Source organism: Aythya marila (genome assembly GCF_965140915.1).
Source record: "Aythya marila genome assembly, chromosome: 4".
Lineage (NCBI taxonomy): Eukaryota > Metazoa > Chordata > Aves > Anseriformes > Anatidae > Aythya > Aythya marila.
The window spans coordinates 32,728,646-32,756,041 of record NC_139045.1 but is presented as its reverse complement, the minus strand read 5'-3'; the positions used below and the strand labels follow the sequence as shown (position 1 = coordinate 32,756,041).

Genomic DNA, 27,396 nt, shown 5'->3' with positions numbered 1-27,396 from the left:
AACTATCTGACAATGGTAAAGAATCACTTTATTCCAGACCTAAGGAGGGAACAAAAAAGAACATGCAGAGGAACAAAACACTACCAGGAATTACTCTCTGATTCACTATAGATTTTTTTGTCTAGCAGCTGAATACCTCATCTCGTGCCTAGTACTGATTCATTCATAGAGGAAATCAGTATTCATATGCTCACATAAATATGATACTTAATAATATTTCATTGTATTTTAAGTGGTGTAAGAGAGACGTGCAGACTTACGAGATCTTTCATTGCCTGTTTTCTTTGCATCTTCAGGCATGCAGATGGACAGAAGTACTATTCGGAGACCAGCAGCACATGCAGTATGACAAATTCTTTCTTTACCTTGCCTTGGTATCAATTTCCTGCGGGTGCAAAGTCATGTTAGTTCAGGAAAAAAAATCTAGAATGTCCAACTTCACATCTGGCAAATGGGCTTAATGCAACACAGACCACAGGATTTTCCTGTATCGCAGGTAACCTATTTCCCATTACCAGTAGCCCAGCGATTAGACAGCCTCCCAAGGTGGTCTGTCAAGAGGACAAAGCGGAAGATTTTATGAGAGCAGACAGAATGTCACTTTGCAATGGCAAAGTAGTAGTGAAAACCCGGGGTGTGTGTGGGGGGAACTTTATCAAAACAGGGAGAATACTGTGCAGGTATCAATGAGTGCCTGTTTCTCTAAGGAATCGACATAGATCACGTTGTAATTAGCTGAGATTAGGCCTTTTATCTGAGTTCAATGGTGCTATTCAGGTCTACTAAAATATTCCCTACTGATCAACTGTCAACACTTTTTTTTTTTTTTTTTTTTTTTTTAAATCTGAGATAATTAAATGATTAAATCCAGCTTGTCTGAGGTGACTTTCTAGGGGGCAGGGACAGAACACCAGGATGTTTTTGCACTATTGACTACATGTGACATATGGGCAGGTTACAGGTTATGGAAGAGTAGCTTTGGCACTGTTTGCTTAAATACCATGTTAGCTATAATCACAATCTGTTTAATTAGAAAAGTATAATAATGCTGATAACCTGATTTTTTATTAAGAAATGTGTTATATAGTTCTTGCTTGAAGCTCCCACTGGACCTTGGAGGATAATTTGTAATTAGAAAAGCAGGACTAAACCACTGCTTTTCCTCTAGGGACATATTTTTGTTAAATATCCTTCAGCTGTATTCTTAAGGTAAGCAATTTGCTAGGGGCCAGACATAAATCTTTGCTGGCAGGGATGGGTTAGTAAATCCAGAAGAAATCTATAACAGCCTGAAGAATTTTCTGTCCTGAAACTACCTTGAACTGGTAACAGCCTATAGAGATAGAAGTAGTTTTGTTTGTTTGTTTGTTTCTGTGGGAAAGGAGACTTTATTTTAAAGAAGTTATCAGTTGTCCTCCTCCTTCCTAAGTACACAGCTTGAAGGATTTACAGCACAAGTCCAGGACTCAGCTCTGTGTTTTCAAAGCAGAAAGAAGGCAAGTTCTCACATAATGCTGAGGATATTGCAGCATATGCTTTAGACTCATACTCTCAAACAAAACAAAAAATAAAAGAAAAACAACACAAGGAGGTTTTTAAAACCATAGTTTCACACGTTCCTTATGCTGATTTATGTAGTCCCACCTCATTCCTGTACGCACACTGCTTCCTCTTTTCTGTCAGGGTGAGGATTTATATGGTGGCAGGTGAACCTGATCAGAGACCTGATCCATGTCAAAACTAGCCATAGAAAAAGAGGGTTAATTTTAATCTGGATCAGGGAACTGATCTCATTTATTAAACAGCTGCATAAATGTTCTGTGCCAGGATGTTTAGGGAGAGACAAAATGGGTGAAGAAAGGCAAGATTACTTCTTTTGATAGCAGTGCTGACCTGTGCCATTTTATAGCATATGAGAAATTGCAGGGTATAAGTGGACTGACTTTTGGAGCACAATGAATTAACTTATTCTCAAAATTAGTGTCAGGCCCTTACAATGTATCATAGATAACCAAATCTGGTTTTAAAAAGGAAAAATAATTTTGTTAAAGGAACAGTGAATTTATTTTAATTTGTCTCATAAATCGCTAATTTATAGTGGTCAAAGGTGAGTTTTTTTAACTAAATGCAGGTATAAAACTTCTTTAACAAACTTTCTTTTATTTTAAGAAGTCCTCTTGGAATGAGTAAATCAAAAAATACCAATTAGATGAGTTTATGAGATCTTTTAAGATGTTTCTGTTCATCAGAGGACAGATATTTCAGAATGTATTGTTTCTTTTTCTTAGCAGACAAATTGTTATTTCTTATTCCTTAGGTTCTCATATTCATCAATCACAAACACATTGCTTAAGTACTGAAAGGTAACATTAATTTCCAATCTACATGGATATTTTTATTAGTTACCAGTCTAGCAAAGTATCTGGATTCTATTCACGTAAGTAAAACATTTATCTTTCATGTAGTAATGATTTTAGAATGGCATTACACTGTGAGTTGTGTGCTGAAGCAAAATATCTGCAAAACTATCACAAAACAAAGCTTGGGGACATCTTTGAACATTAAGGGATAAGCATGGTTTATATCTTTCAGATGAAGTATGGTTTAGGTAGAAGTAACTGATGATTTTTCATAAGCATTTAAAGTAGTGTTTGTCTTTCTTTGTATGAAGGTTTTAGGGTATGTACAGAGAAAGATCTTAAAGGACCTTTCTTAAGATCTAAAGCAGATTTTATTTTTTTTTCTTATTGCTCACAGAAGGTGTGGAAGAAAGGTTCTACCATGGCATTTCACGTGACTTTGAACACATGCCCATGTTTCTCTCTGTTCCTAAATAGATCATTTTTATTCTCTAATACTTTTCCTGGAAAACAGAACTCTCACTAAGAAGCAAATGTAGTACAGGCTTGTTTTACTGAGGTGATATCAACAACACATCAAAGAAAACCTGCATCTTAATGAAACCGTTTCTATTTCATGGATTCTCCACTGGTAGCACACCTGAAGCTTGTAGTTGGAGAGTATAGTCAAATTTTTTGCACAAAGCACACTTAAAGACATGTAACATACCAAAAATGGTGAAGAAATTTACAGTAAGAGAGCTCTTCTAAAACCTGTCTGTTTTACAGTTGTCAATCTACTTTGGCAATTTTATTTGCAAAATGAAAACTGTCCCTGGGTCACAGAAAGGAGAAACTTCATGGAATTTCTTTAGAAAGCTTGATCTTTCCATGGAGTAAAACCAGTGCCCAAAAGTATAACCACACATGTTGTTATATTCTCTAACTACTATACATACAAATTTAGCTGTAATTATTGCTTAAACTTTACTAGACGCTGTACACTTGTCCTGATGACACAACATTCAAGACAGGCACATGCTGTTTGCTAAAAACTTGCATTACCTTTAGTTCTTGCAACTCTCCTGTCAGTCAGGTATTATGCCTCTTACTGTTTTATCTTGGTGAAGTATTTCTTAGATGCTAAGAATGCCTTCAGAACAAAAAGGGCCACTAGGAGGATTAGCAGGAGTTTGTGATAAGCCATCTTTACATTTCCATCTCTTCCATCTAACTGTGTGATAGAACAGCCTATCTAATGATTAAGAGATAGGGATATAAAGGGACAGCTATCTTGGCTTCCACCTAACTACCCCATGAAAAATAATTATGGAGTGTTTTTGAAATGCTTACAGCAGCAATAGAAAGAAATGAAATGGATTTTATCAGCATCTGTAACAGATCCTGTTGCAGAGGCTTACTCCTTAATGATCTACTTATGATGAAGGCATCTGTGCACTGGCTGGCAACTCCCACGCTGCTGAGACTGAGCAATTTAAACAGAAGTATCCTCTCAATTTCTGCTAGAGTCCTCTAGACACTTTTACCAAATTGCCAAGCTGGCTTCTGCTCTGCTGTTGTAGGCAGATGCTGAATGCCACCTACCTGTGAATCCAAGCGCTATGGCGGCACACAGAAGCTGTTTCCTGAACAAATGGTAAGAAATATTGCATCTAACATCGAAATACATGTCTCCAACAGAGAAATAAACTACCAGAGATCTGGGCAACATTCACGCTGAATTCAGACCATGAGAATGTTTTGGTACCTCTGCTGAGCACTTCTACCATAGCATTTACAATTAAAGAATAATGTTGAACTAACAATTCATCTTGCAGTTCTGAAAATAATAAACAACAGGAGAAGAGGGAAGAACTGTTATCTCTGGAATGGCTGCTTCCCCCACCCCTCACTCCAAAAGCTTAGATTTAATTTCTACATGTCAAGATATTTTAATTCTTTCGGTTATTCTAAATGGAGGAACCTGACTCAAGGTAGTTTAAATTCTGACTGGACTTTTGGATGACAGCTTTGTCCTGGGTTGGGAAATCTTAACTCTAGCATACCTAGGTGTGAGTTAGTTTGTGAGGTCCTATGTAGTTAGCAACCTTAGTAAATTATTCTTTAATTACATAGTGCATTTGGAGAGAACACTTCCTGAACTCACAGAGAATACCATTACACTTGGTAAATTATATTATATCTTTATGTAAATGAGCAGTTACTCTAATAGGCCAATGTCTTTTCCTATTTGGAGTCATTAGCAAAATCACAATCAGTACACTGACAGTCTAATTAATTCATTTGAAGCCTTTAAAAAAAAAAAAAGGAAGACACAGCAAACCATGCTTAACTATTCACCAACAGCAGTCTACCACAGTTAAAGGATAGAGAAATACAAGCTATAGCTAACATCATTGGGAAACTACCTTTAATTTCTAATTCTTAAGTGTCCTGGGCTGGATTTAACAAGGCTGTTGGTACTTCTGGTTTGCTGCTGTTTCATGAAGGAGACGTCAATGGCATGAAGCTAGGTGCCTTCTTTGATCTCTAGGTCAGCCTCTTCTCACAGATAACTAGTAATAGGACTAGAGGGAAGGGCCTCAAGTTGTGCCAGGGGAGGTTTAGTTTAGAAATTAGGAGGAATTTCAGAAGGAGTAGTCAGGCGTTGGCATGGGTTGTCCAGGGAGGTGGTAGAGTCATTGTCCCTGGGGGTGTTTAAGGAGAGGTTGGACCTGGTGCTTCGGGGACATGGTTAGTGGGTGACATTGGTAGGGGATGGTTGGACCTGATGATCTGTGAGGGCTTTTTCAGTTTTAATGACTTCAGGCTTCAGTTCCCCCTGCAGCCCCACACAGGGGCACAGGCCCTGCAGGCCTGCAGTGACTCACCGAGGAAAGAGCCCTTGGGAGAGGCAGCTGCTGGCAGAAACGCACCCCGAGGAGCACCAGCACTTGTGCAGGCAGGCAGGCAGTCGTGTGCTGCAGCACCAGCTAAGGGAAAAGAAAAAAAAAACCACAGAGGTGCGTGTATAACAGTGCCATCTAGTGACGCGCATAACCGGGGCCACCTTCCCTTCGCGGGCCCAGCCATAAAGCCCCAGAGCCATGTGCTGTGCGTTGTTATTACCACTTTATTGCCGTCCCGAGGCTGAAGGACCCTTCCCCAGTGCCCAGAGCCACCCCACAGACCCGCGGGCCGCCTCCAGGCGCCCTCCCCCGGGCGGAGGCAGGAGCGGGCGGCCGGCAGGGGGCAGCGCGGCCGGGCCTGGCGGAGCCGGGCAGGTGGCGGCTCCTCCCCGCCGCCCTGACTCAGCCACACGGCCCCGCTCCCCGCTGACACCGGCCCGGCCCTGCCCGGCCCAGCTGCTGTGTTGGGGGGAGCCGCCGAGCCAGGTAGGGGCTGAGGGGGGCCGGTTGCGCTATGTAGGTCACGGGAAATCAGGCCGGCATAATCCCCCTCCGCGGGGAGGGGAGGGGAGGCTGGGCGCGACCTGGCTGCCAAGTGCCGTGACGGGAAGCCGGCCGGGACGGGGCGAGCGGCGAGGGGAGAGCCTGGGGAGGGCTCCTGGCTGCTCCAGGAGAGTTTTTTTTTTTTTTTTTTTTTCCTCACAGGTGTGATACCAGCGTGCTTTTCCCTTGGCTTGTTGGCTTTCTGACCCTGGCCGTGGGTTCCCGGTTTGGGTTCGCACTTCTCCGTCAGCGCTCCGGTAATACCGACCTGTTGGTTTTTTTTTTCCTCAGGAAATTCCTCGCGTCAGTCACTTAGGAAAACTTAAAAAGGCTCCTTTGGGTGTTCTGGGGGGGCACAGCAAAGCGAGGGGCTGAGTTTGCCTCGATGAAGTGCCTGCCGCCTGCCCTCGGGGCAGCGCTGTGCGGGCAGGGCGGCGTGAGGCGCTCCCCGGGGCCCTGTGGGGACGGTGCGGTGCCTGCCAGGGGGCTGTGAGCGGGGCCGAGCCGTGCTGCTGGGGCTCTGCCGCATCAGGACCCGTGAGCTCTGAAAACTGAGAAATGCTGAGGCAGGCTTGGCGGTATTCACAGAATCACAGAATTCCTAGGTTGGAAGAGACCTCAAGATCATCCGAGGTAGTATTTCGCTCGGATTTCCTCCTTCTCCTGCCCAGCGCCTGTGATTGGTCTTCTGAGCATCCCAGAGACAGATAGGAAGATAAATACCTCCAAATGAGCGTTATTTTTATATATTGTCATACTTTTTAAGCTGAAAAATACTGCAGAATCTGCCTCTGCATTCGCTGTCCTGATACTTTCCAATGACCAGCGTGAAACTCTGATGCTGCTCCAGAGTCCGCAGTGGCATTTTTCATCCATACCACAGGGCTTGCACCCCTCCCCGGAGCCCTCAGAAGAATTCAGGGCCTTATTTCCTTGGCAGCGAGGCGTGATGTTTTTATCTTGTTTCGTTTTCAGATTGAAGAGGGAGTGGTAATAAACTCTTTGTTCAAAGAGCTCTCTCACATCAGTGTAGTAGTAGTGCTAAGCCATGCAGTTCACACCCATGCTTTTGGCCTGTGCTGTTTTTGTGTCATAATTTCTAGAGGTAAATCTTTTAGAATTAAGGGTAATTGGAAGGGGATAGAACACCTGAAGGAGTCAAGTCAGATTAGGATTTTCACGTTATTTGTGCTGCCTTACTTCAGCTGGGCTGTATATAAAGAGTCCACCTGCTCTGAAACTAATCTAGGAATTAGGACCTGATGCTGTGATTCATGTCTTCCTTGCTGGCTGTACGTTAATAAATGTGGAAGGTCAAAGGAGGAAGAAAAGACAGAAAACCTTATAATCTGCTTTGTAAAGTATAAATAGTTGCAAAGGGCAAGACTGTACCGGTGATGTATCGATGTGAGGATGGCAGTTGCAGTTGTGAAGCTGTTGAACACCCAGATGCCTTTTTCTGTGATTCATCTCAATCAACACAAATGTTTTCAATTGACTTCTGCAAACAGCTATTTTAATCTATTTGTTGAACCATGAAGACTGACAATATGTACTTTGAAAAAATAACTGAATTGTATTAAAATGATGACAGCTGAGTTGCTAAAGCCTGTAAAAGAAACATAACTCCATTTACTTTTTTTTTTTTTTTTACTTTTTTTTTTTTTTTTTTTTAAGACTTTACTGTCAGAGCGTTATGGTGGTTATGGTAAAAATTAGGTTATGCTCTGTGAAGGGTGGTTTTTTTTTTTTCCCTCTGAAGTGGGATGTGGAACTTCATATAATCCAAAACTTTGAGCAACAAAATTGGAGAAACTGCTGCTGGCGTGATTTTATTCAATCATGATATGAAACTGAGTTTTAGAAGTCTGTCTATGCACTTTCTTTTTAAAAGATTATACTAATGCATTGGACCCTGCTAAGTGTAAGTCTTCAGACTTACAGACTCAGTACCATCTGAATCATCAGTTTCTCTGTTAAACCCTTCATTGAAGGGTTATCGAGATTACTTTGATGTACATCAAGTTTTAAGGCTGCTTTAAAAAAAATAATATATATATATATTTACAGGCTGCTGTTCCACCCTTGCATATCTTTATTTATTAGTATACAAATGGTACTTTTTGATGTTTGCAGAATGTTTGATTGCAAGAGCTTTTAAAATTTTAATGAGGTTTATGGAAATCCAGTGTAGTTCTTAATGTCTGAGTTGTGTACTTAAGCCTTTGACAATGCAGGTCTATACGTCCTGGTCTTACTGTGACTTATAGTTTCTCTCAAACATTTGAGAGAGATGCGCTCTGCTCTCTCTGTGCTTTACAACATGTCTAGAGCAGTTGGCATGTTTGTGTTTGCTGTGTGTCCCTGAGAATAGGGCTTTTCAGACCGCATGTTCCACTCATCCTTTTTCTAATAGTTTTAAAACTATATTTTGGTTTACAGACACTTAAACTCTAAGACATGCTATTTTTTTTTTCAGCCACAAGTGTTCTCTCTATTTAAACATGCTGACATGGCATTGTTGGCTTAGTTGTGAGGTCTTCTCAGCCTAACCAGATAGTCATTTAGTCTAAGACTGTCTGACCTACCACCCAGAAAGCAAATGTATTCTGTACTCTTATTTAGCACCAAGGAAAGAGAACTTCCAGGAAGATAGAGCAAAGCACTGATTTTGTGTCTTGCAGTCTGCTCCGTGTAGCTGCTCTAACATATGGTGTATTTCAGGTGGTGTTGTCACATGACAGTAGATGCCTATGCTGATGTTTATAGATGTTTACAGATGAGTTTATAGATGAAATGATGTTTATAGATGCATTTTTACTGCTCTGATAGTGTGGACATGGGATAGGCTACAAAGGTCTGCTCTACTGAAAAGCTGGGGCAATAATGACCTGGAAATTCTGCATTTTTGTCTCTTTTACAGTACAGCATCGTTACAAAATAAAGGCTTCTTATATTCTGTTAGAATTATACCTTTAAAAACCTCATACAAACACTCTCCAGTACCTTGTTCTGATTGGATTCATCCATTTGAAAGTCAGAGGTAGGACTTCAATCTGTCTTGTAGAGCAGGCCAGCTAGACTTGGATCAGGTCTGAACACTGACTAGGCTAAGCTGAAAGAATGGTTTTGAACACACTTTTGAATGCATACAGCAAGAAATGGTGCTGTACATTACGCAGGAGTAATTATTCCATCCATCAATATATTTTTGTGGTGTTGATTGGCATTTGGAGGTGCTGCAGTGGTAATAAAGCATTCCTAGCTCAAGTTAGTGTTATCAGGACTAAGGAGCTTTCGGGAACACATACTGCCTTACTGTTTTATGGCATTAATCATAAGACTTCTTATGACTGCATGTAGTTACCTTCTGGTAAAGGAGTCATCTTGGTGGTGTGATAAGAGTACTTTCCCTTTGAAATCATGTGGCCAGAAAATGCTTGTCAAAGGTTGGTTCTGAAGGACGCATCCAGGTGAGGCAATTCAGTACGGAATGAAAGCAGACCTTCTAACGGTGGTTGAGGCTCTGGACACCTGAAGGCATCATCTGTAAAAGTGTTACCTTTGTGTCTAGTGGGATTAGCTTTAATTGGCAGAGAAAAGTTTGGAAACGTGACACAAATACAGCTATCTGCGTGCAGGAGGCCTGAAAGCACAGTTCCATACGTACCAAGTAACACTATGGTTTTTTCCTCCGGAATAAACTGTCACCTGAAAAGGAGGGATGAGGGTTAGGTTGCGTGAGGTGTACTTAGGTCTTTGATTTGCTTTGTTTTGTCTCTGAACTAAAGGCAGCGTGTTTTCCTGGCAGTTGCAATATTTGTCCTGGAATTTGTTCTGCTTCGTACTGTGGTGGCTCCCCATGGGTGCACAGGGACGTTATTGAGAAATCAATGACTTCTAAAAAGAAACAAAAAAGAAAAAAACGTTCAAGTGTGAAGTAATACTGAATTGCCCAAGTGTACTGTGACAGTTAATTCTAGTCTCATCATGATTAGCATTATAGAGAACATGCTATCTGCTTCTGTAGGGAAATAGATAGCTAAATAGTGCTAAAAATGTTAGCTGAATTATTATTATATATTTTTGCCATGTTATTGCAGAAGGATAGTCAAATGTCATCATTGTCCCTTGTACCTCTACTCAAGTCTCCAAATAGCATGACAGACGTTGTTTGATTGATATGAACAGTTGCATGCCTTAGTATAACTTGTTTGGTTTGAAAAAACAAAACAAGCTGTATGTTAATAAAAACGTGCTAGGATCTTTGCATAAGTAACTTGCTGAGAGACACTTGTGCCCTTTCTCCTCCTAAGTCTTGTGCATTTTGAACAACTTGCCTGTGTTGTTTATCAGTGGAGGGTAGGATTTATTTCTGTGAAACTTTCTTATATAAGTAGCTCTAATGTAGTCACTGATGTAGTAATATTTTAATTTGCCTGGGGAGCTGATAAAGTGATGCCAGCAAGAAAGCTCCCAGCTAGAAGGGTTTCCTAATGTACATAAAAAAAAACAAAACACTGGCACAACAAACAAACAAACAAAACCCCTTTAAGCTATTTAAAAGACCTATATGCCAGTGAACTTTTGAATTGTAAATTAAATTTAACTGTTGGCTGTCTACTGCGCTGCTGGTTGGAGAGCTGAACTGCTGAAAAACCAATCCCAACTGAACTCATAAAATCATTAGTAAAACCTCACGTACCCTGGTGCAGGAGAGAAAGTGTATGCTGAGGATATTGCATTTTTGAGTTAGTTATATAAACAGCTATTATTAATATATTTATAGTAACTAAACCATTTTTTTCAGGTGTTTGTTTTTGACACATGCGACAGAGCAACAAATGAAAAACTGCCATGGTGTAGCCAGGTCCAAAAAAGTAGCGTGCATTTTTATTAAATTACTTTAACTCATTTTGATGTGGCAGGTTCTTGCCTTATTGCAGCACATGTGAGAGGCAGAGATAATTTGGCTTGCTGCTGCAATGCTGTACTGGTATTGGTTATATTGAGAGTGGTGTTTCTGTAAGCATGTATTTTGAAAGTATTTGGGAAAAAGGGAGTGTGAGTAGGGAGGTGCTGATTTTATAATCACGTGTGCTTATCTTATTCCGCTGGACCAATCTGCTGTGCATAGCTGTGCTGTTTCCTCCCTGGAGTTTTGTGACACTTACACACTTTGCCTGTGCCATAAACGTGTTTTAGTATGGTGCCATAAATTCAGAATGTATTCCCATAAGAAAACCTATGGAGGACAAAAGCTCATGCCCTCTTGTGAGGAACTCCTTAATGAATACTACCAAGCACAGAGAGATGTGGATGCATGTCAGAGACAAGGGCTCTGTACCCTTCTGCATGTGACCTGGAATTACTTTATGTTCTCTCCCATATGTGCCTGAGTGAGGTACAGCTATGACCGGTGCTAAGCAGCCCAGTAATTTTGTGTAAACCACTACTGCCTTCAAAAAAAAAAAAAAAGGGTGTGTTGCTCCTTGTTTGGCTCTGACGTTGTTTAACCCACCCAAATGCCCTTGGGATACCTGTGGCATGGTCTGGGAGCAGCACTCATACTGGGACTTGACTGACATTTGAAGGTAGTGGTGGTGGGTTCATGTAGTCTGTTGTTTTGAGGGAATCTTGTGTTTTTTCTTTCTTTCTTTTTTTTTTTTTTTTTTCAATAGTTAGTCATTTTGCCATTCAGTTCATAGTCAGCTATCGCATTTGGAATTGCTAGGTCTAAGTGGGTAATTTCCTTTCTGAATTCCTGACTTGCATTGAGATTAATTATGCTTGCCCGCTTGGACTGGTTTCAGGTAAACAACTGGAAAGTTCTTTATCAGCTCCTTGAAACATTTTCATACGGCGAGCAGCACGTAAAGTGGAAGTACTATGCTCTCTTAAAAGGAGGGGAAAAAAGCAAAACAATTTCCCCTCAGTGATTCCTGTTCTTAATGCTTTGGTCCCAGCAGTGTGAACAGCACTGGAAGACGTTAGTGTGAACCGGCTGCCAGATACCACAGAAGTTTTATGGATGTCAGTGGTTACATCTGCCTTCAGCAGTTTTTTGCTGGCATGATTTTTACAGTGGTGATCTTTGCCAGCAACAACCCAGTGCTCAGGGGTTCCTGACTTGCTGGTGCCGATACAGCAGAACGCACAGGAGAATCGAGGAGGTTTTGCAGAACTCCTTAGGCTGCATCAAGCTGGGTTAGTTTTGCTTTGATGCTGGTGGAGTCCTTGGGTTTAGAAAACTTCTTTATGTTTACAAGAACTTTTATTGAGAAATATTTAAATATTCCAAGAGAAACAACTAAGGCATTTAGCAAACATTGCCTTTATGATGTGTTCTGTTTGCAAGTTATGTCTCATGTCAGTGGTGGTGTTTTCAGCAACCTGTTAATAAAATGGGTTAATTGGAAGAGTTAAGTGATATCCACCACCCAATATTGGGGACGTAGGGGCAGAGGTGAATGCTGGTGATAATGCTCTTCAGTAGATGGACTGCTGTGGCTGAGGGAGTGGGCAAAGTTGTAGGCACCCAGACCTGGTTTCTGCTGACATTCAAGGCAGCTCAGTTAAAATGCCTGAATTATTTGACCTTTGGTGTATATAGAAGTTATCTGAATGCTTTACCAGGCATTAATGTTTCTTTTAGTCTTTGCCTATAAGGAAGAAAATTGTTAGCGGAATTTGTGGCTTGTATTTGCATGAACATTTCCCATTAGCCTTCAGTGAAATTCAACAGCATTTGAATTACTTCATGTGCAGATACATTTTAAAAAGTTAAATGAATTAAAGATGAATGAAATGTTATCTGATTCCTCCTCTTGACAATTTAAAACTCTAAAATGATAGCAGTAGCTCGCATTTCATGGATGTTGTATTGGTTTGGGAAGTGCTAAGCTATGCATAGCTGAAATCCAGGACTTGCTGTACGTTCTTATCATTACCGTAGCAGGTGCATGTGCAGCGATTCAATAGGTGGAAAGTTACTGAGTGATTTCGAAGCAGCAGCAAGCGTGGGGGATAACGCCTTGTTGTATTGGCAGGAAGGCCTGTTCCTTTACTAATGGTGATATTTGTACCAATTTCTGGCAAACATTTCAAGTAACAACAGTTGAGGTTTAAAGGAGGCGTCAACCCAGCAGCAGCATTTCAGCAGCACACAGCACTGGGTGCAGTGACAAAAGGCTGTGACAGAAGATAATGTGATCCAAGCGGTTATCGTACCAAAGTACTTTCAAATATTCTGAGATAAAAATATTATTTATTCAGGAACGGGAGTATTGGGGTCTGTGGCATCAGGGAGTTGAAAGAAACAGTTGCAGGCAGACTAAGCCTTTCTGTGAAATAAACCAAGGGATTTTTAGAAAGGCAGACTTGAGTCGAGTGGGGTCAACATGAATCTTATCCACTCTTTCTGTGTGTTAAGAGCAATAGAAGATGACACAGGAGAGAGATTTTTCCTTCGGGAAATTATGTTAATGCAGAAAGAGAAACTATTCCTCCACAGGGGAAACCAAAAAGCAGTGAGAGGCTGGTTTGGCTCCCAGTGAGCTCTTTAACATCAAACACAGCAAGGAGGGTAGGGGAGTCCTGGTAGTTGGAGTAGTTGGGTTACTACGGGCAAGTGTAGAGTTGGAGCACAAGCAGGTAATGCTAAAATGCAACTCTCAGACTGACGAAGATCGACAAGAAGTCGTTAGAGAAATATAACGATAGTGAAAAGAAAGACAAGGAAGGTTTGCTGCTCTTTGAAGACTAGAGCTGTTGACAGATAATACAAAGCAGACCGAGGTCTTTGACCTCATCCTCTTGTAAGAGAGCCTGGGACTAAGAGGCCGATGTAACCCATGATCAAGGCGAGTGCTACAACCCTAAGCTGGCATGGGGAGGGGACAGCTTAAAGAGCACGGAGATAAGTTTAGGTCTGATGTGTTTAAAAAGCATTATTCAAAGGGTAAGAGCTGGCTGATGTAATCCCTGAGTTGCTGCAACTCTTAACTCATGGAGGATGTGTGTAATGCTGGGGAACTGAAGAGCAACTGACAAGTCTCTGTTTTTAGAGGGGAGGATAGAAATGAACACTTGTAGGCCCAGTTGTTTAACTTTGTTTATTCTGGTATTTTTCATGGGATTTACATTCTTCTGAAGCACTAGAAGATGACGAAGAAATGGGTAGTAGCCCAGATGATTTTATTTTTAAGATTAAAATGTGTTAGCCTAATGCAATTTCTTTCTCCAAAACTCTTAACAGGCCCTGCAGACAGAGGAGGAGCAGTTGATCTCTGGTATCTTGAGTCCTTGTGGTAGAAAATGTCAAAGTTTCACCCTTGTTAAAGAACGTCGGGAGGAACTCACTGTGGGTAAGTGCTGAAGTGCTTGAAAAACAGTTTTCTCTGGCAGCGGACTCAAAAGACAGTGTTCTGTTTTGTGTGTTTGTTTTATAGAAAGGATTTAAAGATTATAGTAGATGAGAAGAATGAGTCAACATGGTTATGGAATTGTAAAATTAGAGAATATCATACCAAGCTATTGTCATAGAATGGTTTAATTCTGCCCTCAGTAAAGGGTTTTTTAACAGGGCTGGTTCTTGGGTTGGCTTGAGGTTTGCATAGCAAAAGCATGAGCCCCACCGCTCAGTTCCTTACTTCAGAGTGAGGCTACTTTGAAGTAATTGCTGCCACCTGGTTGTTTCGGCCTGGTCAATGGGAGCGAGCAGAGAAGGCTGGAGGGCCAAATGCATCCTTGCTTCCCCTGAGGTTTGCTTCAGTAACCCTTCAGGACCTGTCTAGTTCTTACTGTGGGGTCCTGTATCTACATCACCTAGGTGAGAATAGAGGTATACTCTGCAAGTTAAGTGATGTAATCTTTATCACCAGTGGAGGTAAGGTCTGAGTTGAGGTAGCTCCCAGTTTTGAAAACGGAATTTATTTAAAAAGTAATAATCAAAGTACAAATCCATTGGAGGCAGTCTGGAGAAGAACAATAAGAATGCCTGGGAATCTGGAGGAATGACTGAGTGAGCTAAGAGTGGTTATTTCAGCTTCCAAGAGGAGAGGGAAGTAGTGGGGAAATGAGAGCTAGCGAGGGTCAGTCTCAGTATGTGATACACATGTTTTTGTTTCTCCGTGGTCTGTTTTGTTTCCTTGGTTGGTCAGACACTTGTATTGACGTGTTCTCAGGAAAAGTTGTGAATAGTATAAAGAACAGCTGATGTGAGCCTCTGTGAGTTGTGATAGAGACAGGGTGGGTATTGCCACGGCAAAAGACATCTAAGTGCACCAAGTGACTTTGCATGGGTTTTGATTCTTCGGTGAGTAAGAGATGGCTACAGTGGTGCAACGCTATCTGCAAAATGCAGGGAGTCTGCAGTGCTGGCAATTCCTTTTCTCCCTGTCTCTGCTTTCCTGTCTTACCACATAGGGAGGATCCAGAGGATACTAAAGCATTGTGCCTCTTTTTAATATGTTTTTTATTTCTTCCTGCATCAAATGTATGGGCGAGACTTTTAGTACTTCTCATTGTAGCAGTTGAAAAGAAGCTAGAACTTCTTGGTGTAAGACAGCAATGTGAAAAAAGGAGACTGTGGGCATGCCTACACCCACACTGGCTCTGCAGGAGCAAATCCTAGAACAGGGAGTGCTAGGAAACATGGTATGAAGACGCTTAGATTAGCTTTGGAAGCAGTTTAGTCATGTTTGTGTGGCCCTGCATCCAAGCCACTGTGGTTTTACTGCTTCCCGACCTATGCTAATGTCTACTTGCTGCCGTGCAGACTTAATCAGCTTGTATTAGTGACAACTTGGCAAACCCTGCCTTTTAATCCACTCTGTGTTGTAAACAGCCCTCTATTGTGCTTCCCCTGTGGCCTATGTTTATTAGGGTGCACTAACTCTTTTCCTTTAATTAATTGTCCACTAACAGTGCAAAACAGGGATGGCACTTGACTGTGTGAAAATTCTAGTTTGAGTGCTAGGGATAACGACAGTGAGATGAAACAAAGGCTTTAATTTCATCTGGAAGGTATTGGGCAAATTTCTGAATAGCAGAAGGAAAGCACGGAACTGAGGCAGTCCAGCTACATCAACTGATCTCTAAATCAAGAGTGAGTAGGCAGAATTTTATTGAAAGTTAACAGCTTAGGATTTTTTTTTTTTTTTTTTTTTGCTTTATTCACAGAGGTAAGTTTATCAGGATGTATTGCTTCTATGAAATGTACTTTCTCTTAATTACCATTGTGTATGTATGAAACAGCTCATTTTTAACAAACTTGCCTTTTAATATTTTAAAGTGCATCTGCTGTTTTTTGAGACTTTGAATGGCATGTATTGCTACTGGGAGGGTTTGTGTTGTTTCATAAATCTGTGGACTGTGGATTCTGGGGTTATTTTCTTGGTTTTCACATGAAGGGGAAAGATAAGGAAAGCAATTTAAATTTCCCAAACCACAAGGCTATGCATCTTTCATAAAATCTAGTCTGGGTAGTGGTGTAGGTTATGATACATGGGATGCAATACAGTCTCTAAGGAGAACTTCCATCTCAAATAAAATGCAGTGTAATCCTATGATTATACTCAGCTCAAAATTAATTGTGAAAGGGGATGACTAGCTCTTGGCTACTCACTTCAAAAATCCTTGAAAAGGTTTTTGCCATTCTGAGGATGTCCCGTATCCTTCTTATTAAAAGGAAGTTTGATGGACTCTATGCTGTGGCTTGAAGGAGCACTGAAGACTGTCTTCTGTCACAATGATGTTGACGTTCTCAAGATACAGAATTGAGCATCTTAATTCATGAAGGTTACTGCTATGAATTGACTATCTTTGTGTTCTAAAATTTTTAGATCCCTTTCCACTGATTTCAGTGAGGATAGAATTTCAGGCTAACGAAACAGCTGATTATGTATATGTGTGTTTTTAACTTTTTTTGGTTCCTTTTTTTTTTTTTTATAGCATTTCTTCCACCATTTCCTATCTTCCTCATTTGTCCCAGTTTTCAGAAATGAGAAGGTGCAAACTTGCATTTTCTCTTCCCTACCAGTTTACGATAGAGAATGCAGATGTGTATTATTTCTTACTTGGTGTGTGATTTTATTTGCTTGCTTTTACAAAGCCATGTATTTAGTGCAAAAGCAAAATCTTTGTTCTTCCAAAAATGTTACACAAGGCAAGACTGTACTTGGCAGGAATGGTTTATCAGTGCCTAGAATGAGATCCAAGTGTCAGTGCTCTCTGGAGATAAGGATGTATTATTTTCTACCTGCCAGTGCTGAATTCTGTCTGGAGGTGAATAAGAGCTGGTGACAAGTACACTCTGGCAATATTGAGTGATTAATATGACTCTTCTGAGCTATGAGTACAGGAAGCTCTCTGTTTAATTGTAACTGTGCTTTTAAAATTTAATTATGGCTTTTTATGGAGAGGGAAAAAAAAGCTGATTGGGAAATAGAATTTCGTGAAGTAATACAGATTCTTCCTATTTCATATGCTACACTGACTCTCCTGTTGCCCTCTGCATCTAAGGTGTGTATTTGTGTGTTTTGTTTGTTTGGTTTTAAATTAATTGGAAAACCAGAGGCACTTAGGTTGTGGAAAGTGACTGTAGCTCAATGTTAAGGTTTCAGATGTAGATTTTTTTTTTTACATATTTGTGTTCAGAGAATTTTTCGATGTTCTTAATGCCTTCTCTTTAATGCCTGCACACTGACTGTATATCACAGAGAAATCAAGCTTTTGTAGACTACAAAAGAACAGACCTTTGCATCTTGTTTTACTGCCTCAGTAGAGGAAACAAAGATTTATTGCATCAGTCCTGCAGTACTTTGAAGCTGAAACATTGAATATGTTAGGATAATATGGCACCACTCTTAAATACGTCTAATACTGTATTAAGCATAAACTTGAAAACATGCACTAGCCAGCTCAGAAATGTGATTATTCCTCATATGACCATCTTCTTCATTGACCGTGTTTACAGTCCCCTGTACCAATTTGCAATTTCAAGCTTGTGATTCTGGATGAGGAATGTCTTTGAAAGCAAAGCGTCCCAAACCAAACCGGCAACAATGAACTGCCAAAAAACTTTCACAACCAACAACATTAGATAGTAATAGTTCCCAGAGTAAAGTGGTTCCATGCTGGTGTTAGGTATATATTTTCCTTTCTTTTATTTTGGAGGCACAGACCGGATTAGGATTGCATTAAGGGTGCTGGCAGGAAAGGTTTTGGAGATGATCTGGAGGGTAGACAGATTTGCCGTGGTATCATCTCACTAGAGAAAATGGGCTGGTTCTGAAGATGACCCCTTTGTTTTAACAAAGGGGGAAAAGATGCTAAAATACTGTAACTAGATTTCTAGTTGCCTCTGTATAAACCTGATATGATCTTCACTAAAATTCTGGAGCATAAAACAATAAAGGATCTGCTGGGTTTTCTAGTCTAGTCTGTACTGAAATCATGTTTTGATTTCTGCTCTATAAACTGATGGTGTCCTCTCATTAGCTCTTCAATATTGGAGTGGTTTTGTTCATGCTACTCTGATGAGAGAGCTGTTTCAGAATGATCTTAGAAACTGCGGCTCTGCTTCCATCGCAGCCAGTTCGAACTATGAGTTCTCGTCCAAAAATTGTACTTATGCAAAATAAATTTTTTCCTCCCGTGATGTATACCTTTTTAACTGCTGCATGGCTCCTTAAAACAGCATGCTGAAAGCCATTTCACAATTCTAGTTCCTTGCTCATAAGAGGGAAAAACTGACAGCCTCCCTGTTTGGAATTAATTTGTGTTGTCTGGAGGATTTTCTGCCAGACAGGTTAGCAGGATGTCTGTAAAATCCATTTTGAATGCTAAGCACTGTATAAATGAATAGACACCCTTTTCATACTTGCTTTTTCTTGTATGTGTGCGGCCTTGTTAGATGTCAAATATGAATTTAATATAAATGACTCCAGTGTTAACAGAAATGTGTGGATTTCTCCTTCCCCTTTGCGCGCACCTGGCTGGTTTAACAAGATGTTGTTATGATGCATTTCCTGTCTCAATAATTGAGTTTTGTGACCGGCTTCTTGGCAGCGCGGCCAGCTTTAGCATTCAGTGTCACGCCACTTCTTTCTGATTTTGCATTTCATGGGTGCAGTGTGTAGCTGTGAAATGACCTTGATGGGTCTAGTGTGGCTGTATATTTATTTATCTCTTTCTCCATGGTTAGTTTTTAGCCAGAATGGTTTCTTAATTGCCCCTGACAGGCTCAGCGTGTGGCACACAAGTGTTTTCAAAGAGCAACAGGGATGGGTGGGTGGCAGCAAGCAAGGGAAATGCGGATGGCTTCCACAGGGCAGCGAGCACATAACTGATGATGGTTTCAGTGCTTTCAGGGGTTTCTCTCCCAGGTGGTGGAAGAAAAAAAGCCTGAAACCACTGGACTTCTCTGTGTGGACTGTCTCATGCTGCGGAATACAGTTCATCGCTACTGCGTCTCTTGTATGTGACCTGAGGGTATATCATCAGAAGGCTTGTTCTCATAAAGGTTTTTGTTGGCCCTCTCAGTTGTTACTCTGCCAGATCTCATTCAGTTGTTGGGCAGTTACTTTGTATTAATAGAGAAGGATAACTTTCACTTCACTAATTTCTTCCCCTTTCATTGTCTGCAGTGGAAAACAGAACGCAGCTGAAGGAACTTTTAAATCTAGCTTGTCTGCCACACAGAGCAGCTACCAAAGCAAGATGTTCTTTGCTGTAGACACATTAATTGCAGGTGAAGTGGATGTGTTTAATAAGTAATGCATAATAGAAGTGTCTGCTGAAGTATGAGGTCTCAATTTGGAATACTGGCTGTCACGATAGGCTCTGGCTTGATGGACACAACTCCTCTGAAAAATGGGCTTGAGACTTCAACTTTATTTACAGTGCTGAGTGGAGGCTCCAGTAGCACTGAGCTGCATTTAGGTGATGTGAGTTCTGGAGCGTCCTGCCCGTGTGCACTGAATCATTTCTCTTCTTGTTCACACCTATACAGTATCCTCTGCAGGGTGACACTTGCATAATATTCCTGTGGCAACCACAGTAATTGCTAACACGTGAAATCAATATATGGCAATTATCAAACGCACTTCAGCTGTTTCTCAGTGCCCTGCAGACTTCTGGAGAGCAATACTTTGTGACCTACATAGTGTTTATGTAGGTCATAGATCACCAGTGGCACACCGGTGAGGACACACAAGGCTATATACCAGGATTTTCGTGAGTTGGAATAATTCCTCTTTTTTTCTTTTCAGAGTATCTCCTTGTCATTTGGGCTATGGGACATAAAATAGTTGAAAAGCTCCTCATGAGATGAATATGTGCGTTTTGTTCCTAACGGGTACACTGTAGGATACCCAAAGAGTTCAAGGAGGAAGGACTTGTCATCTCCATCTCTACTTAAAAAAAAAAAGAGGATTTCTAAAGTTTGTGTGCTCTTACTATGAAAACAGAACAAGGGGCAGGGACTGCTAGACTTCGGTTTGTCATTGTGCTGTCTTACTTCACCTTTCTGTGCAGTGAAACTAGTCAACTGACAGATGAAAATTCAGATAAATCTCTCCCAGACCTGATCTACAAGTATGAGTATCATTTGGTTCTTGCTGCAACATTGTACGTGTGCTTTTTTTATGAGATAAGCTGCTTTACAAGGTGGAAAGGGCTGGATATGTGCGTTGCCTCCCCAAGTGGAACTTAGTCTGCAAAAAGAGCTGATCAAAGAGCACAGACAGGGGCGTGGTCTGTGTAGCTTGAATGTTTCATATAAGAGTTGGCACCATTTGGGGAGGAGATGTGGATGTTGATTGCAAGATTGGAATAAGGAACTGGTGTGGATAAGAGAAGTGAAGTTGGATGGCAGGAGCGAGCCCAATGTGTGGGAGTTAAATGAGATGGGGATTAGTACAGACAAGCTTGCCATTCGTCAGTATGTTCGGTTTCCAGAGCTGTGTTAGTCATACTAGGTAGTCCATTCGTGCCATTCAAATAGTGTCATAAAGCAGAACTAGTGTGAAGTGATATTTTCAAGTGATCACTAGTTCCTGCTGTTTGTATACTCCAGTTTTCTTTGAAACTGATTGGAAAGGATAGGAACAGCTGGTAGATAATGTAAACTCTGGTGTCCTGCTTGTTCTTTGTAAAACTCCTAACACTTGCTTTATGAAAATGAACATCATCTTTCATCACGTTTTGATGTAGCATGTGTTTGGTCTTGTCCTTCCCTGTAATACAGCATAGTCAGTCATTCTTCCACCTCGTGCTTGATGCAGTTTGTGTGCACCTGTGAATGGGAGATTTCTGCTTTGTCCAACTGGAAAGGAAAGATTCTTCTAATACTAACCTGTGCTTCTCTGTAATGGCTAGGGAAACAGCTGGTTTCTCTGCAATATATTGTAGGGGTTCCCAAAGTACTGTATGAAAGGATCTTTATGAAACCGGGGGCTGCAGAAACAATGATGCTTGACAAGTTAAGCATTTAATCTGTTCTGGTTTTCATTGTCTGAAGGAATTACTTGGCAGTTCTGACAGGGCTGTAAACCTGTTTTTATTAAATGCAAATTATAAAAAATGTATCTGAATGTCAAGCCTTTTCCAGAGGCTCAGCCACAGCAGGGTGTTTGTCCAGAAGCACTACATGTTCCCAGCACAGGTGGCACTACCTCCAAAATTGAAAGAGTGTCAACTTTGAAATGGACTGAGCTGCAGTGATCTATGTCTCTGTGGCTGTATGGAAGCTCTTGATTTCCCAAGTGACTGTTTCTCCATCAATTGCTGTAGGTAAGAGTTGTTCTCCAGGTGGGTTGTCATTATTAGAGTTGAGGCCAGTTGGTTTTCCTGATAGAAAACAAAGGACCAGAACCTGTTCAGACTGTATTCCCATCTCATTCTGTAAATTCATTTATAGCAGGTGTAGAGCTTTCAGTGACTTGTTTCTTCCTTACCAGACTTAAAATCTAGTTAGGTTTATGGGCAGGCAACACGTTCACTGATGGTAGAGAGTAATAGAACTAATACCAACTGTCTGTAGTTCCTACTGTGCTGGCTCCAGCCATCAGTTTTACTAGTATGTTTGAGATCTTCTTGGTTTAGCTAACGATAGCAAGAAATGGGATTGTTTTTTTTTTCATTAACTTAATAGCTTGAGTTTCTAGTTCAAGTTTATCACTGATAAAGATTTTAGTACCAGTTGATAATCAGAAAATATTATTGCATTTGAAATAAGTATGTTTCCGAGTATGTTTTTGTTTTCAATTAAACTCCTTTAAGGAAATCTTTCCTAAGTCCAGGTTGGAATTTCAGAATGGAAAAAACACAAAATACTTTAAAACCTCTTTTAAGTTACTTCGTTTGTATGCAGGATATTAGGATAAAGCTTTCTTTCAGCTAAATTATGTTTGTTTGTTTTGTTTTTTTTTTTCCTGGTGAAAGATTTGTAAGGCTTTGAGTTGTGATTTAAAAAAAAAATTAGAAAAATTATGAAGATGTAGCCTTGTGGGGCGGGAATATTTTCTTTCTTCCCAGCAATGAGCTGTATCATAGGAGCAATCCAGTGAAAAATTTGGTTTTTATCAGTTATGTGAAATGAGTGTTACAGGCTAAGGTTCTGTTCTACTGATGTAGGTAATTCTTAAACTGCCTCGAGCTTCACAAAATGTTAATAGAAAAGAGCAATACATGACTTAGATTTTACACTTTCATAGGATTCCTATTTGCAGGCTACTTGGTATGGCCTTTTTTAGGAGCCAATGATGTGCTATAAATGATTTAAACAGTTCTTATTGTCTTTATCTTCCATCACTACATCCCAGTGTATGAATTTGCTCTTACTGTGGTGCTGGGGGATAGGTCCATAAAGGATGCATTTATCTGGAAGCTTGGAGAAGCACAAAGGTGTGTACATTACTTCAGTAATGCGTAAGACACGATCTTTCTCAGTTCAAGACAAACAAGGAAAAAAACTTGTGTGTGTATCACATAATCAGGGCTATTCATTCCAGAGTTTCAGGGTGTGTCATAAAAAATGTTTTGTCCAACCACCTTGACTTATTTGACATTACTTGTGTCTCAAGTCTAATTAAGTAAGTCCATTATTTTGTCCTGAAGAATTTATGCACAGTGCAGTAAAGTTAACGGTGTGTAATGATAGGTGGGACAGGACACTGGCAAGATGAAATGAAAAAGTAAGACTAGTTTTCTGCTGGTAGCGACAGCTGGTTTTCTCAACTTCAGTCATACTGAAATAGAAGTAATAAGTAGTTATCTTTCCAGAACTGGCTTTATTTTAGTACTAACTTAGTGGAAATTGTGCTTGGTACTAAACCAAAGGAAATTGGAGACCACTCGGAAAAAAGGAGGTTTGGTAAGTTCAAAGCAGCACAAAGGGAATTTGTGGTCATTTTGAGTAGTTGAGATCTGCTAAGTTCAGACCTAAAAATGAAGAACTTTTAATGATACTGCAAAAAAAATAAGTGTGTGTCTGATTTTCATAACACAATAGATCAAAGAGAGGAGTAGGTGTTGTTAATTTATAGGCCTGTAAGAACAGATTTAATTGGAAGGCTAAATGTAAACTTATTGATTAGATTTTGGTTTTCTTTCTGCAGTCTGAGAACCTGAACAGGCTGAACAGGAAAACACCAGAGAAGCCTTTCTGGAGCTGTTGTCAGACAAACTTCTTTTTAATCAGGCAAGCAGTGAAGGTAATGCTGTGCGACGCATTCATTCTGTACACACCAGTGCAGAGCCAGGGTGGGTTTTTGGGTTGAACTGTCCTTAAGCAGGAGGTGACAGGTTTATGGCACTGGAAAGAAGGGGCAGAGGTCTGGTGGAAGTTTTGCTGCACAAGCACAGAGCTGGGTTTCCCAGGGCAGTGCCTCAGGAGTGCTGTTCTGAGGTGAAACCAGAGAGGGCATAGCGTTCGTGCAATTCAGCACATTTTCCTGTTGGTCAGGTTTGGGTTCCACCTGCGTGTACTCATACCTGCAACTGAGCAGAGAGCACAGCAGCATCTGTACTGACGGGGGTCACGGATCAGTTCAGCACAGGGGTATTTTCGGGTCACAGGTGCGTGGGGGCAATATGCGAATAGTGCAAGCATGTAGAGGTATCTCTAGCCATGTGCTTATTTAATCAAAACCAATAGTTTTCTGTTCTGTAAGTTCTTTTCTCTCCTTTTTTTTAAATGAATTTTACTAGTTACTTTTAGAAATCATGTATATTTCTGATACCTTCTGTGGCTTGTAACAATACGTTCTCTTGTTTGAGTCACAAATTAACACTGGTGCTGGAACAGAGGCAGCAAATGGAGATACCCAGAGAGGGGAGAATGCAGGATCAGAGTTGTAGGCACTTGAATCACATTTAATATTCTCTTTTTATATTTTTTTAAAGGACTTGTCACCTCTGCTTTAGTGTATGCTTCAGGGCTGTGGATATACATTGTCATTTATGTCACTGGATTCTAGAATAAGTTTTCAAACTCTGGTTTGCTAGAAATAGAATTGTCTACGTGAAAATTCAATGTCACCTGCTTAAAACATACTGTTGGGCTTTTGGAAGCAATATTCATGGTCTTAATTTCATATTAAGTTGAAATGAAAAATTTACATCAAGTATTGTTTTTATTGTAAGTCCCTTAGAACAAAGATTTGGAAACTGTAAGTATAACATTACTGAGAAGGAATTTTGGAGAACTTTTTTTTTCTACCACCCAGATTAGATTAGCGTGGTTTGCTGGCAGTGCATGAGGTTCAAAGCTGAAAAAAATATCAAATCAAATTAATTTGATTTCATTGGCACATGTGTGCACAAGTTTACAAAATGCAGGCTAAGCAGAATACTTGTTTCACCCTACTTCTGTGGCTCTATTAACTAAAATGAACTGTGGCTTATCTTAACCACGAGAAGATGGAAGTGATTAGATAAACATGATATATTCCTGTGGGGCGCCAGTTGCTAGAAGCAGCATGCAGTTTGCAAAATGATTTCTTGTAACATCCTTTTTATGTCCATTCAATCTGAAAGCTTGGTCTTCATTACCAGTGCAGTGCAGCAGTGTATCTGACACAGAGGCTGCTTTGTTGCAGGCCATTTCCATATATTATGAAGGTGTGCAGCTGACTACTTCAGCCCCAGGTTCTAAAACTTTTCAACTGGTTTGTGTGAATGTGTTTTTTTTTTTTTTTTTTTTTGTGAAACATAGGGGGTTTTTGCCTCCCTTTGAACAGGAACGTTATATTGAAGAGGCAGGAAATCTTCTTGCTAGTGAGGGAATAGTTGATGATTGAGGATAACTCAAAATGATTTTGAAACTCTGACCCAAATCTGTATTCTCACAGGTAAAATTAGTGTAACTCATTGACTTGAGTGGTACTGCTCTGGGAATTAATTTTCTGAAATTTGAATTTACATTCCAAGGAATGTATAAACATTTTGTTTCAGTGCAAGACAGTTGATGTTTGTCAGTTTAATCACTGTATAATTAGAATTCAATTGCTTTCTGAAGTTCTTTGATCCTCCAGATATAAAAAGGGATACTGGAAAATAACTTGGTAATCACCAGTTAATATTGATTTTCCTCAGTAGTGTTTCTTTCACTTCATAGCTGTTCTTCACACCTAGTGGCTACCCAGTTACACTGAGAAGACAGGTAACAATTAAAAATAAATTTAAATCTCAAAACGTTGATATTTAATAACTCCTAGTTTTGCTGGTTGTTCCCAAGTCCTCGTAACCTTTGTTTGAGTTGAGTTTGTTCCCCCAGTGTGTTGAAATTAGATTGCTAATCTGTAAAATGTTGTAAATTCTCAAGTGGCCTATGCAAGATAAACTTTTTGTACAATCTAGCAGCAGAGCACTGTTGTTGTAGGATGTGCTGGAGAGAAGCATTTATTTTAGTCTCATGAACCAATTGTTTAGGTATGCCCTTGAGCAACCAGCTGCAACTAAGAAAATGAATCTTTTGAAGAGGCTGTGGTAATGTAGCTTTTCCTTGTGAATTCAGTAACTTGAAAATTTGTCTTACTGTACAGTCTTTAAAGATTACAATTACTTGTGTCCTCATTTAAGCAAAATTCATAGAACTCTTTGACAGTTATCTGATTCTATGGGTGACACTAGTAAGTAGGCAACGGTGTGATACTAGAAAATCTGTGCAGACTAATATTTCACTGCTTTGAAGATGCCATAGTATCTTCAGTGAATGTAAGAGAATATTAAAAATCTGGAGTCTGATTAATTTATCAAGGGGATTATAAATTATAAATTGACTGGACTTGATAGCCAAGGCGATCTTCCAGTTCTAACCGTTATGAAGGTCATGACATGGAAAAAACTTTCAAAAGTCAAAATAATTGAAATATCTACTTCTGTTCTGGAAACAGCTTAGAAACTTCAGCATAACTTTCTGCTAGTTGTGAATGGCAAGATTGAAACTTTATTTTGATGTGATAGGTAGGTGATGATGATAGCTATCATCACAGGAGCAATTTAAAAATGCATTTTGCCTGAAAGGAGCAAGTTAGTTTTCTGCTTCTCTCCTTGTGGGAAGGCTGTAACCTTATCAGTCTGTTCGCCCTTTCAAGGGTGTGTCAGCTGAACAGAAAACAGCATTTTAAGGTGGGTACTGCAGCCCTTCTACTGGAGTCACGGTAGGTGCTTTTGCAATCAGTTCCCTCCATACCAAGGATCTTTGAGGATGGAATAGAATAGATGAGGAAGTTTCTGTATCCTTTCTTACACTTCTTTGTGACTGTATAGGAGATAAACAGACTACTGTTAATTTCTGTGTTGGGTGGGGCGTGTTATGGGTTCTGAAGAAGAATCTGCTGGCCTCAAAGGGTGTTATTAGTTTGGAATTGACCAAAAGCAGAGCTGAACATTACAGGGGAATAATATGGGGGAAATAAAACATGAAAGAGATGTTTGAAGAAATATTTGAAGAAACAGACTTCTTCCAGTGCCAGAAGAGGAAAGGATGTGAAAAGTTTTAAGAAAATAAGGAATTCTTTTTATTTTATTAGATATACTGAACATGATTGTTTCTCTAAACATTCCTAGGAATGTATCTATTGGCCAGTAAGTTCTTTTTTTGTCCAATTCTGCTAGCATTTTGTTATATTTCCATGCATGTCCTGTATCAGTTTTGTGTCCCTTGCTAGGGACATGGTGGCAACCAGGCCAGGGAATATTTTCTTTGCATTTGGACAGTTCTGAATGAAGTGTGAACAGGGATCTAGTGTCTCCTGGCATTTTAAACATGTTGAAATGTTTACTGCTGAGAAATTTGAATTCTTGTAATGTTATTTCAGAAGAATTAACCTGTGTTTAATGACTGTCTCAGTGAGAAATGGTAAGGTATGGAAGTGTAAATCCTCAGCATTCCACTCTGGAAGGGCTCTAAATATACAACTATGGTAATAAAAAATTAGGGAATAGTCCCAGGAGCAGCCGAGCTGCTCTAGCCTCTGTCAGAGGTGGGAGCTGCACAGCCCCACTGATCAGGAAACTGTCCCTTTCTCTGTTCTCCTGGGTTTGCTTCTGATAGTTTGGTAAACTGAATCAGCTTGGGGGTGACCAGGTGCGCTTCC

General features: G+C 40.3%; 1 protein-coding gene across 5 annotated transcripts in view; it reads left to right on the top strand.

Annotated features, from left to right (window-relative positions):
* Nucleotides 1–5,649: 5,649 nt before the first annotated feature.
* The window catches only part of FHIP1A (FHF complex subunit HOOK interacting protein 1A), a 94,263-nt gene continuing 72,516 nt past the window's right edge, over nucleotides 5,650–27,396 (top strand). For 2 of the 5 annotated variants that reach the window (XM_082759447.1, XM_082759442.1), the window contains exons 1-4: nucleotides 5,681–5,734; nucleotides 5,954–6,048; nucleotides 14,049–14,157; nucleotides 23,413–23,508. The gene's annotated coding sequence lies outside the window, so the exon portion shown is untranslated. Of the gene's footprint in view, nucleotides 5,735–5,953; nucleotides 6,049–14,048; nucleotides 14,158–23,412; nucleotides 23,509–27,396 lie in introns of all 5 variants that reach the window. The other 3 variants (XM_082759443.1, XM_082759444.1, XM_082759445.1) reach the window with 3 other exon arrangements.